The sequence below is a fragment of the Sphaerodactylus townsendi genome, linkage group LG03, assembly GCF_021028975.2.
Source record: "Sphaerodactylus townsendi isolate TG3544 linkage group LG03, MPM_Stown_v2.3, whole genome shotgun sequence".
Classification (NCBI taxonomy): Eukaryota; Metazoa; Chordata; class Lepidosauria; order Squamata; family Sphaerodactylidae; genus Sphaerodactylus; species Sphaerodactylus townsendi.
Window position 1 is genome coordinate 84,253,903 of NC_059427.1, and position 16,192 is coordinate 84,270,094.

The window sequence follows — 16,192 nt, forward strand, 5'->3', positions numbered from 1 at the left end:
GGCAACTTTACTTCGCAGTTACCACGTTAGTATTAGGCCAGCCCAGCCGAAACCGCCCCTTAAGGAGGCCGGTCCCGGGCGGCGGCAATTTTACCCAAAGATAATTCGGATCAAAAATTTTAGCACCATCCAGCTTCCTGCGTTCCAGCCACCAAAGGTCACGGTAAAAGTGCAAACCCTTTGCAAAGAAACCCCCCTTTCTTTTGTTTGTGTCGCGAGGAATCTGCCTCCTAATCGCCTGATTGCTTCCTTCCCCGGATGCACCCATCCCCAAAGCCTTCCAAAGCCCCCCCTTTGTGTTGCTGATTAAGCATGCATACCCACAATCCCCAGGACCTCGGGCTTCTGTTCCCTCCCCTCGAGGTATTCGGACCCACCAGCCTTGGCGCACCACTGATGGCGGCTTTGGTGAATTCCCACCAGGGTCGCCCTTACCTCCTGCCCTCCCTGTCAAACAATTAAAGAAAGAGGGATAGGCGGCCCTCAGGAGGATTGCATTAAAAGCAACCTTCACAGGCTACAAAACAAGCCTTCTTATATTAAACTCTAGACTCTACTCTAAACCCCAACTCAAACAAAACCCGATCCTGATCTCCCGCCATCCGCTCTAAACTGAGCCTGGCGGGACCCGGGCCCCCCCCCCTAACCTGGGAAAAGGGGGGGGTGTTTCAGTCCCTCTTCCTACAGGTCCCTGTGGACTCCGGATTAAAGCCATGACAGGCCTAACCTGCATGGAATGGCGCCAGGAGGAAACCAACCCCATCCCGGAGATGGAACACATCTCTCTAAAGCGATCCGCCCATGCCCGGTCTCAACGAGAACGCCGCCGCCAACGCGCCAAAGACCCGGAATGACCTGGGGAGACGTCAAGGCTGACTCACCAGCCAAGCCTCCTAGAGCTGCAAGCAAGGCGCCAGCAGGACCACCCCGAGACACCCGAGAACCTCTGTGCCGCTCCTCTTCGGCTGATCATCACCGCCAACTTCGGGCGGACCACCATCCTTTTGCCTGCTCTGCTGCGCCTCACTGCCGATGGCGATGCGGCCACCCCTGACGAAGCTTTCACCAGACCAACATCTGGGAGCAGTTTGCTGCCGCTGCCAACGTCTCATCTTTTCTGCCTGGGCCAGTACCTAGGAGTCGGAAGCCTGCTAAGCTCCTGCCTGCTCCCCGTCTGCAAAGCGCCCGGAGACTTCCTAGCGGAGTCTGGGCTAAGCCCCTTCATGAACGCCTCATCCATCAGGTACTCTATGAGCGCCGACTGGGGACCCGTCGTCCAAACCCTCCCGGCTGGCGCTCTCTCCCTTGTCACCAAGACTGTCGCTAACCACGAATCTAACACCTGCGCCCGCATTACCGGCGCAGCCAAACGGGAACCGACCGGGCCCATTCGCTGCTCGGCCAACTGGAACTGCACACACATGGAGGACATTCCCTCCGTGTTCGAAACATCCTGCTCCCCAGGGGCTGGTTCTGGACCTCGCGCGGGAGAGAACGTTTAATTACATTCCCGCCCGACTCCCTGCCGGAACTCTTTGTTGCCTCAGTCGCCTCACCATCGTTCTACCCCAGGCTCCACCCCAGGAGCCCGGACGCCGCCGCCGCCGCTCCGCTCTACCTTTCGACCCCTCCTGTCGGAGCGACGCGGTCGCCCTCTCCGAAGCGGAGTTAGTCTCCCTCGCAACTTCCTAGTGGGAGTCCCGGACTCGCTTCCTACAATGCTAAGACTATTGGCCGGCTGGCCTGTGCCCTCATCTGAAGTCCATCAACTCTACCTCCACTGCTCTGGATGCCCTGGCCTCCGAAAGCAGCAGGAACTTCGATCAAAGCTGACCCTAGACAATCGTGTCCCGCTATTGATTACTTGTTGTTATTACATCACCAAGGTTGTGAGAATGTACATAATATGTGTTGTTTTAATCTTTCTGATAATTCCCAATTGATTCATATGAAAGTACGTGAGCTGCAAGAAGTTGTATCTAATCTGAAGTATGATGTTTTGCCCCATTGGTGGTCAGCCCTCTGGAGCTGGCTGCCGGGAGGATGGTTGAGTGCTATTGTACAGCTCTGCATTGGGTTAATTGTGTGCCTCGTGATCGGATCTTGTTGCGTTGAATGTGTGTCTAATATTGCCTGTAACGTGTGTAAGAAGCCACTCGAATTTCCCTTACCCCGCAACCAAGTTCTAATGTTACACAAGCAGCTCGGTCAGCTTGACCAGACGGCGGAGGAGACAAGCGTCCCTTTAAATCGCCCCTTAGCATTTCGGTCCCCCTTTTCTAAAATGTAAAAAAGGAGGAGATGTAGTAATGCACTGCTGACCCAGCAGCACCGTAGTAGAACGTTGGGACGCCAACGGACCTACGGCCTTCTGGTCGCACCGCACCCCCACTCCTCATCCCCCTATGAGTCACGGGTCATGAACTGTCTGGCTCAATCACCGGGCGCAGGGACAATGGTCTTGCCCCCAGGTGAGGATTAGGCTCAGACGCTTACGCTCCTCTCCGCACGTAGCCAGGTGAGATCATGCATCACATGATGATCTCCCGACCTCCCGCCTCCCGCTCTCCCGGAACTCCCCCCAGTCCTCCCTCCTACACGCCCCCGATAGAATAACAATAAAAGGTGCCAGGAACCGGCATGCGGGAGACTCGCTAGGAACACGGACCTCCGGTCTTCCGCTGCTGGCGATCTCCACCAGATGTTATCTCCGCGTCTCGTCTCGTTCTTGCGCTGACCACGTGGGTCGACTACACCCGTCATATAAGCAACCAGAGAAAGATGGTATAAATAAATGATCAGCAGTGACTTTTTGGGGCATCACCAATGGTTATTAGAAGACAGAAATATTCACACTGGTTTCTGAACATTTCCATTTCTGTATTCTTTTGCATAAAAATTGACATATTTAAGTGGCAAAAGGACATGGCTGATAAAGAACAATATAGATTACACTGGAGGATGAACAAGTGAATATACCCTGGTAGTAGGACTGTTATTACTAGATCCCATAATAGTGTGTCTGAGTGGATGTGGGAATAGCAATTGCATTTAGATTTGCTGCAGGACCTAGGTACAAGGTTAATAACAGGTAGCCTGTTGTTGTTATATCTTTTTTATCACTAAGTACACCTGTTGTGAATGATCACTCTGCTCCTTCAAATGTGAGTTTTGCACAGAAATTTCAGATTCTGTCTCTCGTATTTCATTATTGTTTTGCCCCACTGCTGACAATTTTTCCTGTATATCCTCATACATGTAATCTGCCTCATACATGTATACATTCATACATGTCTCTGATGAAGTGGACTCTAAATCACAAAAGCTTATGCCACTATAAATACAAGATTCATTTTTCCTTGAAACAAACTCCTGCATATGACTTTCCCTTCCCTAATATTGCTGAATAAAACCTTCTGTAATTTAAACACTAAGCATGATGTAATTTAAACACTAAGCTGGTGTCAAGACATAACAATAATTCAAAAATTCTGTGATGAAAATTTGGAGTCCTTACTTATTAATTGCAAACCCTTTTATTCCCCTCGAGAGATAAATTCAGTTCTGTTTTTTTTGGTTTATATTCATCCACAAGCGTCTGTAAAAAAGGCATTAAGAACTCTAACTGATCAGATTATGGAGGCTGAAGCCAAATACCCTGATTCACTGGTTATTATTTTGGGAGATTTAAACAAAGCAAACTTAAGGGAAGACCTACCAAAATACTTTCAGCATGTCAACTGTCCCACCAGAGGCAAGAATATCTTAGACCACTGCTATACAACACTGAAAGATGCTTATCGGTCTTTACCACGAGCAGCTGTAGGCCATTCTGATCATTGCATGATTCACCTTGTACCTGCTTACAAACAAAGATTTAAAGCCACAAAACCAATAACTAAATCAGTGAGAACTTGGACTGAAGAGGCAAAGTTAAAGCTGCAGGCTTGCCTTGACTGTACAGACTGGAATATTTTTAAAGACACCTCTGCAGATTTGGATGAACTCACAGATACTGTAACATCATATGTCAGCTTCTGTGAAGATCTTTGTATACCAACCAGGAACTTGCGTATATATAGTAACAACAAACCTTGGTTCACAGCTAAACTTAAGCAGTTATGTCGTTCCAAAGAAGAGGCCTACAGAAAGGGTGATAGAATGCTGTACAATCAGGCCAGAAATGTATTAACAAAGGAGATCAGAGCAGCAAAAAGAAACTACTCTGAAAAGCTAAAAAATCAGTTTTCACCAAACCGAAAGCAGCAAACATGTGGAAAACTCTCAAAAATATCACCGGTTACAGTAAACCACCTTCCCAAGCTGAAGGAAATCAGCAATTGGCAGACGACCTGAAAGTGTTCTACTGTAGGTTTGAAAACAATCTACAGTCACCTTTCTCCACAACCTCTATCTCAGATGCACCAACAATAGCCAAACTTCCTACAACTGAACCCATTTCATTGGGTTTACAACCCTAGTGATCTCAGAAAGGAAGTGCAAGATCTATTTCACAGACAGAAGCCTGGAAAAGCACCAGGCCCAGACAAGATAACACCTTCTTGCCTAAAAGTCTGTGCTGTCCAATTGGCCCCCATCTTCACCCAAATCTTTAACAAATCACTAGAGATGTGCTATGTTCCTTCCTGCTTCAAACACTCCACTATCGTCCCAGTGCGAAGAAGCCTTCCATCAAGGAACTGAGCGACTACAGACCAGTTGCTCCTAACATCTGTAGTTATGAAAACTTTTGAAAGGCTAGTGATGTACCATTTGAAAACCATCACGGATCCACTGTTGGACCCCTTGCAATTTGCATACCGAGCAAATAGATCGACAGATGATGCTGTTAATATGGCTTTGCACTATATCCTACAGCATCTTGAATCGCCAAAGACCTATGCAAGGGGTCCTCTTTGTTGACTTTAGTTCAGCATTCAATACTATCAGACCGGACATTCTTCTAACCAAACTAAATCAGCTAGCAGTACCTGAGCATATTTGTAAGTGGATCACAAGCTTCCTAACAGATAGGAAACAGCAGGTGAAGCTAGGAAAAATTACATCAGACACCTGTAAAATGAGCACAGGGGGCCCCCCAAGGCTGTGTACTTTCACCACTTCTCTTTTCTCTGTATACCAATGACTGCATCTCAAACGATCCATCTGTTAAAATACTGAAATTTGCAGATGATACAGCAGTGATTGGTCTCATTGAGACAACTTGATGAAACCGCATACAGGCGGGAGGTTGAACAACTAGCCTCGTGGGTGCCACTGGAACAATCTAGAACTGAACACACTTAAAACCGTAGAAATGGTGGTAGATTTCAGGAGAAACCCTCCCATCCTACCTCCTCTCACAATACTAGACAACACAGTATCAACAGTAGAGACCTTTAAATTTCTAGGCTCCATCATATCTCATGACCTAAAATGGTCACCTAATATCAAAAAATGTCATCAAAAAAAGCACAACAAAGAATGTTCTTTCTCGCCAACTCAGGAAGCTCAAACTGCCCAAGGAGCTGCTGATACAGTTCTACAGAGGAATCATTGAGTCTGTCATCTGCACCTCTATAACTGTGTGGTTTGGTTCTGCCCAACCCAACAAGATCGACACAGACTTCCAGAGAATAATCAGAACTGCAGAAAAACAATTGCTGCTAACCTGCCTTCCATTGAGGACCTGTATACTGCACGGGTCAAAAAAAAGGGCTGTGAAAATATTTACTGACCCCTCGCATCCTGGACATAAACTGTTTCAACTCTTACCCTCTAAACGTCGCTACAGAGCACTGCACACCAAGACAACTAGACATAAGAACAGTTTTTTCCCGAATGCCATCACTCTGCTAAACAAATAATTCCCTCGATAATGTCAAACTATTTATTATATATTTATTATATAATTACTGCACTACTTTTTTATCATTCCTATTACCCATCTCCTCCCAATTATGACTGTATGACTATAGCCTGTGCTGACATTTCATTTTATTTTATGATTTTACATTTTATGTTTTTATTACTATTGATTGTTTCCTGATTGCTTACTAGACCTATATGACAATCATTAAGTGCTGTACCTTATGATTCTTGACAAATGTATTTTCTTTTATGTACACTGAGAGCATATGCACCGGAGACAAATTCCTTGTGTGTCCAATCACACTTGGCCAATAAAGATTCTATTCTATTCTATTCTATTATACCACAAGCTGCCTCTACCAGTTTAAACTGCAATCCTACATACAAGTTACCTTGGAACAAGTCTAATTGAATTCAGTAGAACTCAAACAACATCTCAGACAACGTTCAGAAAGGATGTTGTGGGTTTTCCGGGTTGAATGGCTGTGCTCCAGTAGTATTTTCTCCTGACATTTCACCTGCATCTGTGGCTGGCATCTCCAGATCCTCTGAAGATGCCAGCCAGGTGTGGCCAGGGGTGGAGCCAACATTAGTCAGCTTCTACTCTGGCTTTACCTCCTGGGACCCTGGCCCCTGGAACTTAAAACTTCTGCCATTCTTTTTGGTGGCATGAGACCATTGAGCCCAGTGGAGAGCTTTTCAGTGGCAGGGAGGGGTTTTTGTTGTTTTTTGCCTCCCCTCATCACAAAAAGCCTTCTGGGGGCAGCAGGGTGGCACTGCCATCTCTAACCACCCAGGACTCAGAATTGAGTGGCCCATCTTTTGCCATTTACAGAAGGTAACAAGAGTAATAACTAAGGACAATAACTAATAACTAAGGATAAACTAAATGCTACCAAATCCCCTGGCCCAGATTGCATTCATCCAAGAGTTCTTAAAGAGCTCAAGCATGAAATTGCTGATCTTCTCACTTTAATATGCAACTTATCCCTGAAATCTGCCTCCATCCCTGAAGACTGGAAGATGGCCAATGTCACACCAATCTTTAAGAAAGCGGTCGGCCTCTGACAAGGCTGAGGGAAATTACAGGCCAGTCAGTTTGACATCTGTTCCTGGTAAATTAGTAGAATCTATCATTAAAGATAAAATTATAAAACATGTAGAAAAGCAAGACCTGCTGAGAAAGAGTCAGCATGGCTTTTGTAGAGGCAAGTCCTGTCTTACAAACTGACTAGAGTTCTTTGGGGGTGTAAACAGACATGTGGATAAGGGGGAACCAGTGGACATTGTCTACTTGGATTTCCAAAAGGCTTTTGACAAAGTTCCTCACCAGAGACTGTTGAGAAAACTCAGCAATGAAGGAATAAGAGGGGAAGTCCTCCTATGGATTAAAAACTGGTTGAGGAACAGCAAACAAAGAGTGGGTGTAAATGGGAAGTTCTCACAATGGAGAGATGTCGGGAGTGGTGTCCCCCAAGGATCTGTTTTGGGACCAGTGCTCTTTAACTTATTCATAAATGACCTGGAAGTAGGGGTGGGTAGCGTGGTGGCCAAGTTTGCAGATGATACCAAATTATGTAGGTTGGTAAGAACCACAAAGGATTGCAAAGAGCTCCAAGCGGACCTTGATAAATTAGGTGAGTGGGCTCAGAAATGGCAAATGCAGTTCAATGTAGCAAAATGTAAAGTGATGCACATAGGGGCAAAAAATCCAAACTTCACATACACGCTACAGGGGTCAGTGCTATCAGTCACAGACCAGGAAAGGGATTTGGGCGTCTTAGTTGATAGTTCCATGGGAATGCCAACTCAATGCATGGCAGCTGTGAAAAAGGCAAACTCTATGCTGGGGATAATTAGGAAAGGAGTTGATAATAAAACTGCAAGGATTGTCACGCCCTTATATAAAGCAGTGGTGTGATCGCACTTGGAGTACTGTGTTCAGTTCTGGTCGCCACATCTCAAAAAGGATATCGGAGAGATAGAAAAAGTGCAGAGAAGGGCAACGAGGATGATTGAAGGATTGGAACACCTTCCTTATGAGGAGAGGCTGCAGCATTTGGGACTCTTTAGTTTGGAGAGGAGACGTCTGAGGGGGGATATGATTGAAGTCTATAAAATTATGCATGGGCTAGAAAATGTCGACAGAGAGAATTTTTTCTCTCTTTCTCATAAGAACATAAGAACAAGCCAGCTGGATCAGACCAAAGTCCATCTAGTCCAGCTCTCTGCTACTCGCAGTGGCCCACCAGGTGCCTTTGGGAGCTCACATGTAGGCTGTGAACGCAATGGCCTTCTGCGGCTGTTGCTCCCAATCACCTGGTCTGTTAAGGCATTTGCAATCTCAGATAAAAGAGGATCAAGATTGGTAGCCATAAATCGACTTCTCCTCCATAAATCTGTCCAAGCCCCTTTTAAAGCTATCCAGGTTAGTGGCCATCACCACCTCCTGTGGCAGCATATTCCAAACACCAATCACACGTTGCGTGAAGAAGTGTTTCCTTTTATTAGTCCTAATTCTTCCCCCCAGCATTTTCAATGTATGCCCTCTGGTTCTAGTATTGTGAGAAAGAGAGAAAAATTTCTCTCTGTCAACATTTTCTACCCCATGCATAATTTTGTAGACTTCAATCATATCCCCCCTCAGCCGCCTCCTCTCCAAACTAAAGAGTCCCAAACGCTGCAGCCTTTCCTCATAGGGAAGGTGCTCCAGTCCCTCAATCATCCTCATTGCCCTTCTCTGCACTTTTTCTATCTCCTCAATATCCTTTTTGAGATGCGGCGACCAGAACTGGACACAGTACTCCAAGTGCGGTCGCACCACTGCTTTATATAAGGGCATAACAATCTTTGCATGATCCCCAGCATAGAGTTTGCCTTTTTCACAGCTGCCATGCATTGAGTTGACATTCCCATGGAACTATCAACTAAGACGCCTAAATCCCTTTCCTGGTCTGTGACTGATAGCACTGACCCCTGTAGCGTGTATGTGAAGTTTGGATTTTTTGCCCCTATGTGCATCACTTTACATTTTGCTACATTGAACTGCATTTGCCATTTCTGAGCCCATTCACCTAATTTATCAAGGTCCGCTTGGATCTCTTCGCAATCCTTTGTGGTTCTCACCACCCTACATAATTTGGTATCATCTGAAAACTTGGCCACCACGCTACCCACCCCTACTTCCAGGTCATTTATGAATAGGTTAAAGAGCACTGGTCCCAAAACGGATCCTTGGGGGACACCACTCCCGACATCTCTCCATTGTGAGAACTTCCCATTTACACCCACTCTTTGTTTCCTGTTTCTCAACCAGTTTTTAATCCATAGGAGGACTTCCCCTCTTATTCCTTCATTGCTGAGTTTTCTCAACAGTCTCACAATACTAGAGCCAGGGGGCATTCATTGAAAATGCTGGGGGGAAGAATTAGGACTAATAAAAGGAAACACTTCTTCACGCAACGTGTGATTGGTGTTTGGAATATGCTGCCACAGGAGGTGGTGACGGCTACTAACCTGGATAGCTTTAAAAAGGGATTGGACAGATTTATGGAGGAGAAGTCAATCTATGGCTACCAATCTTAATCCTCCTTGATCTCAGATTGCAAATGCCTTAGCAGACCAGGTGCTCAGGAGCAGCAGCAGCAGCAGCAGGCCATTGCTTTCACATCCTGCATGTGAGCTCCCAAAGGCACCTGGTGGGCCACTGCGAGTAGCAGAATGCTGGACTAGGTGGACTCTGGTCTGATCCAGCAGGCTAGTTCTTATGTTCTTATGACAAAGATAAAATGTTTAAGATGTTCAGAGAATTTTATGGGAACTTATATAAAGAAACAAAAGTACCAAACATAGAAATAAATAGATACTTAGAAAGTTAAAAAATGGAATTAAATTAAACCAATGAACTTAATAGACCAATTAGAACTCAAGAAATAACAGATGTAATTAAAAAACGAAAGACAAACAAAAGCCCAGGCCCAGATGGTTTCGGTGCGCTATTCTAAAAACATTTAATCAAAATATGCTGCCATACCTAGAGGATTTATTTAATAGTACGTTGCAAGAAGGAAAGATACTCAATACATGGAAAGAGGCAACAATTTCCCTTATCCCAAAAACGACAAATGATTCACCAGACATAAGTGAATTTAGGCCAATTTCTTTATTAAATCTCGACTATAACATATTTACTAACATTTTATCGAATAGATTAAAGGTAATAGCAAACATATATATTCATGAAGATCAATCGGGTTTTTTGCCCGGAAGACAGGGAAATTAGAACATTAGGGTAACATTAGACATTATAGAGGTGCTAAAAAAAGAACAGATTTACCCATGGCATTAATAGCCTTTGATTCAGAGAAAGCATTCGATCAAGCTAATTGGGACTTTATGATAAACAACTTACAAGCCATAGGTATCACTGGACCATTCATCAGAGCAATAGAAACGATATATAGAACACAAAAATCAAATTGAATGGAGAGTTAACAGAAGAGTTTCAAATCCAAAGAGGGATGAGACAGGGGTGCTCTCTTTATTCACTCCTATTTATAATGACAGTTGAAATGTTACTAGCAAGAAGTATAAATTTAATCTAAAAGCATATGTATGACATTTTGGTACACCTAGACAAATCAACAGAAAAAGTCGAACATCTGTTGAAAATTATAAATGAATTTGGCAGAGTAGCAGGATTCAAGATAAATAACAAAAAATGTTGACAAGAAATGTGTTGCAAAAAGAAAAGCAGAATTAGAAATACTATCTAATTTTAAAATAGAGAAAATGGTGAAATACCTAGAAATAAATTTAAGAAATAATAACAATCAACTGTTTAAAGACAACAACTCTGCTACTCTGGCAGAAAATGTAACAAGAACTAAATATTTGGGAAAATATAAAATTGTCATTATTAGGGAAAATAGTGTTAGTAAAAATGACTATATTACCAAGGTCCCTGTATTTATTTTGAAACATTCCGATTGAAATCAATTAAAAAAACCACTCAGGGAATGGAGAAAGGAAATAGCCAAATTCATCTGGAATGCAAAAAACCGAGAATGAAATACCTATATTTGACTGATGAGCCCAAAAGAGGAGGTTTAGCATGCCCAGATCTAGAAACATACTATGACACATGTGCACTACTTTGGAAAAGGACTCAATTATGCTGGAAGACCCCAAATGATTAGAATTAGAGGGCTTTGACAGTGATTGACATTTCTTTCTGAGGCCTAACATCCCTATTAAAAAATTAACACTGAATAGTCACTCAATTAGGAGAGGACCATACAAGATTTGGGGAAAATATAGAGATATCCTATACCCAAAACTATCTAGGTGGGTTTTCAGAATAGAAACACTAAAAATAATAGATAGAAATGATAGTAAAAATTGGTTAAATTATATATCGAAAAGAAAACCAGTCCTATCACATTAAAGAACATGAAGAGATATTAATGTATAATAGTAAATTTATTGGTTCACATACACACAACTTAAACATTATTTTGAAAAAGATTAAAAAAACTTAGAGGCTTCATGAAAAAGCCAACTACCTTGGATCAGATACTATTTTCAGAAAATATAAAGATGATCAATAAGGTATATAAACTCTTATTAAAATTAAAACAGAAAAGGAACAGGTAAAACAATATGATAAAATGGGCACAAAACATTGGGAGAAATATAAATATGGAATATTTAATGACAGCTATATCAGTAAAATAAAACAATATAAAACTTTTCCACAGGTGGTACATTACACCATTGGCAATATCGAAAATAGGTCTTGTTCACCATGCTGTTGGAAATGCAGTGAAAAGGAAGGTACCTTTTTATTATAACTGGTGGACTTGCAATCGAATACAAAAGTATTGGAATAAAATTCATAACATAATTGAAAATATTATAAAGTATAAATTCACAAAATTGCCTGAAATATATTTATTATGTATTTGGGATACAGATGATAAGATACCACAGAAACACAAGTTGATATTGTATTACCTGATTACAGCAGCAAGGATGGTGTTGGCCAGGTTTTGGAGAACAGAAGAGATCCCAACAATGGAGGGCTGGATCTTAAAAGTACAAGAACTCAGGACTATGGACAAATTAACATCATATTTAAGGAAAGAAACTCTAGACTCTTATGAAATGAACTGGAAATCCTGATCAATTATTTAACAAAGATAGACTATAAGAAATACTCAATTTTGAATATCAATTGAAATAACACTGAAATAGAAAAAAAGCACTAGAATAACTAAATTTCAAGGCATTGGCCTTTGAAAACAGAGACTTGTAGATGATAATAAATTATTGGATAGAAATATTTCTCACCTTAGTTGTATAGAGATAAGAGCACAATGATGACGAAGTCATGATTATAAAATTAGTAATATAGAGAATATAATAGCAACATTTTTTTATTGATGATAGAGCTATATTATGTTTATAGTTGTTTTTGGACCTTTATTCTTTCTTTTTCTTTTTCTTTTCTCTTATTTTGGTTGTTCATACTTACGAAGGATGTCTGTAACCTTTTTTGTTTTTTAAATTATTGAAAATAAAGTCTTTATTTTAAACCTTTAAAAAAGATTCTCAATTGAGCACACACTTTTCCTGCTCCTGAACTCATGGCGCCATAGCTGAAAGAATCCCTGTGGTTCCCAAAAGTGGGGAAAGTGCCACTTTTCCCGCCTGTGCAGGGAAAGCGGAGGAAATGGGCATGCGTTACTCTCTTAAGTTTTCTCGCTCCTCCCTGCCTTTCCCCACCCATTTTACATCGATCAGAAGGGCTTTAAATTTTTTTGTATAAGCCTAGGGATCTATCAATAGAGCAAGGAACCATACCAGCAACATAATGCTGGAAGACAAAAAACAAACAAAAAAGGTGGCAGGGAAGTGGCGGGCAGATAGTAGTTCCACCTTTAAATTGCACAGCAACAGTGGCAGTGGCAGTGTAAATCTACCACTGGAGCAATGGACTCTCTTTAATTAATGCTAGACCACAGGAATACTCACTTTAGTAAAGGGTTACAGATTGTATGACTTTCAGCCATTTTGTAACTTCTATAGCAGTTAAACTAACAACCAGATTGTATGTATGTTTAGTCAGGAGTCAATCCCATTGAATTCAATGGAACTTACTCCCAATAGATATGAAGGTACAGTCTAAATAAATGTTTATTTTGAAACTGCTGTCCAAGTTTCTAGTAAAAAGGTAGATTAGAATAAACTTTAAAACATCCAATATTAATAAAAGACATAGAATTAAACAAAATGCTGATTTAATAAGCCCCACCCTGGTGGCAGCCATTTTGTGATGGCACCCAATATTATTTCAAAAAATTCCATAACTGCCCACAACAAAGTTTCCAATTTTTCTGTCCTGAGCTGGCCACACAGAAATGTTCACTGCACAATGCTTGCAAGGGAGGGGAGGGACAAGGGGCCCCTCGATCCCCTCCCTCTCTCCCATTCCCTTGCATGGCACCCCACCCCCTCCCTCAACATTTCCCTTCCTCTGCTAGGGTGAGTGGCCCATGTCCAGATGGCAGACCCCATCCCTTTCACTCTCTTCCCTTGAAGGTGAAGTGTGTTGCTGTTGATGTCCATCAGATGGCGCTGTTGCGCAACCATACCATGGTTCCAACTGTCACATGTGTGGCAGGTACACAATATCTCTCACAGTTCGGCTGAAACGCACCCCTAAGAGATGTGTGTATGAAAGGTTATCCGTTTCTACGTGACTTTTGGTTCCTATGTGGGGGGTGGAGAACTGGGTGGAATGTAGCTTGTTATCATGGTTTACCTGGGCCGGTGTGGTACATGAGCTAGGTAAGTAGCTTAAAACACGCTGGGAGGCATGAGCTAAGTTGTGTTCAAATTTCATAGCGTTTGGTCCAGCAAACCCCCGGGCCCTCCCTCACCTTCCCGTTCCTCCACTAGGATGGGTGGGCCATGTCCAGTTGGCGGACCCTGTCCCTTTAACTCCTGATGGCATGGTTGTTTCCCTTGTATCAGAGGGTGTTGCTTTGACGGCCAGCAGATGGCGCTGTTGGGGAACAGAACTGTGGTTCCAACTGTCACAGTTGTGGCATGTACACAATAACTGGTACAATTGTGACATGTACACAACAGGAGGTGTGGAAACAGTATGAAAACCTGGCCGCACACGAATGTGATGTTGTGTGAAAATTTCAAAGCAATCGGTCCAGCAGTTTGGGAGCTGACCTGTAACCCACAAACGCATGGTTAGCTTTTTATATATATATAAAAACGCGAAATACCACTCACTGACTTATGCACAGAACTAAAAAACCACCAAACCTAAAATGTTGAAATTTGGCACACCGGTTCATTATGTGGTTTAGGTGCTCACTAAGAAAGGATTTTTTAAAATATTCAATATTACTCGAGTTATTACACATTTACTGTTTTAACTGATCATCTCCGGCCATCTGCGCAAACATTCTAAGGGCAAACCAGCCCCTCAGTCCACAAACATGCTGCACGAACATTCCAAGGATGACAGTTAAACACCACCAGCTTCAACAAACAGGCTGCAAAAAGCATGCTGAATGTCACCCCGAAGTTAACAGATAGGCTATGAAAAAGTACTCCTCCACCCACCCTCACGTTAACAACACCACTACAGCCAAATACAATCAAAACAGATTACAAACCACACTTGGACTACTAAACATTTGTCAGGTTTTGCATATGGACATCAGATTGATTACTGTGCAGACAAGTTTACTGCTCTCGGCCTCCGATCACCCTGTGCTTGGTGTCGTGCTCTGAAGTGGCGGGATGAGTCCCCAGGAATGTGCTGCAGTGGCAGTACAGTCCAGCTCCCTGCCCTTCAACCCTACCCTGAACCTCTTCACAGCCTTCTCACTCATCAGCATCCAATGGCAGAACACTTCCTTTCTGCATTCCAAAAATACAACGGCTGCTTCCACGTGACATCTTTTGGAGCCCACCAGGTGAAAGAGAGCAATAACACATTGCATTAGAAAAAGACAACTACAGGAAGCTGCTGCAAAATATGCAAAAACAAACCCATCAGTCCACAGACAGGTTGTGAGGAAATATGCTGCATGTCACCCCAAACACACAAACAGGCTGTAAAGAAGTATGTTGAATGTCACCCCAAAATTCATAGAGAGCCTGTGATGAAGTGTATGTATATATGCCCTGCTAGTGTACATACATACATATACGTATATATATCTTAACCATGGAGCTCACATGTAACAAGTCACTATTTTTTCCACTAAGTGGTTTGAACATAAATGAATAATCACCATGCTTACAAAATGAAGTAATTACTGCTGCCATATGTATTTTTAATGGAGACCAATAAGTATTTATTTTTACCCATACAAAACTCACCACTTGTGGCCTGGCTAGAACAGTAGGAGCAAGACATTTACCCCCTACTTCTTACTGGAATACTTACCACTATCATGCCAGACAAAAGGGCATTTGGCGTGGCAGATTTTCATCAACTGTTATGATGATGATGGAAAGCTCCATCAAGTCACATTTAACTTATGGCAACCTGTAGAGTTTTCAAGGCAAGAAGTTATCAGAGATGGTTTGTGATGGGATTTGGCAAGTGCCAGTCACACAATCCAGTAATGAAGGAGTTAATTGTTGAATGCTAATTAGTTAGTGAGGTCAGAAGTCAGTGACCAGGTAATTGATACCTATTGGTTGGGTGGGCTGCATGCAGGTCTGCACGTAGGCTTTAGATATATCTTCTTTGTGTTGCACTCTGCACGTGGTCAGTTCAGTCTATCCATAGCTTAGTAGCCATGTAATAGTCTAAGCAGCAAGCTGGCTGTTGGTGCTAGCTAGTAAGAAAGATGTTTATTGTTTTTCTTCCAAGTTTCCCTTTCCTGTAGTAAGTAAACTTTATTTCACTAAAGCAACTGGTCTCTGCCTCATTATTGCATTAACTCTGCTAATTAAGTACTTGTCCACACAACAGTTTTCCATTGCCTCCCTCTGCATAGCAACCCTGGACTTCCTTGGTTGTCTTACTTCTGAGATCTGATGTGGGCTAGCCTGAGCCATCCAGATTAGTTATTCTACCTTCCTTGAAAAACAGTTTTTCCATTAGGGAGCACCTGTGAAGTTGTAAATCACACTTAAATATTTATTTTGACCAAGGACTCAAACAGGGGAATTAGTACTATCTACTAAGATCAAATTTTTAACTTGCCTCTCTCTCCCAAAATGTAAACCAGAATCAATTTGGCAGCACAGAATTGCAGGCTACCCCCCGACCCCGCCCATT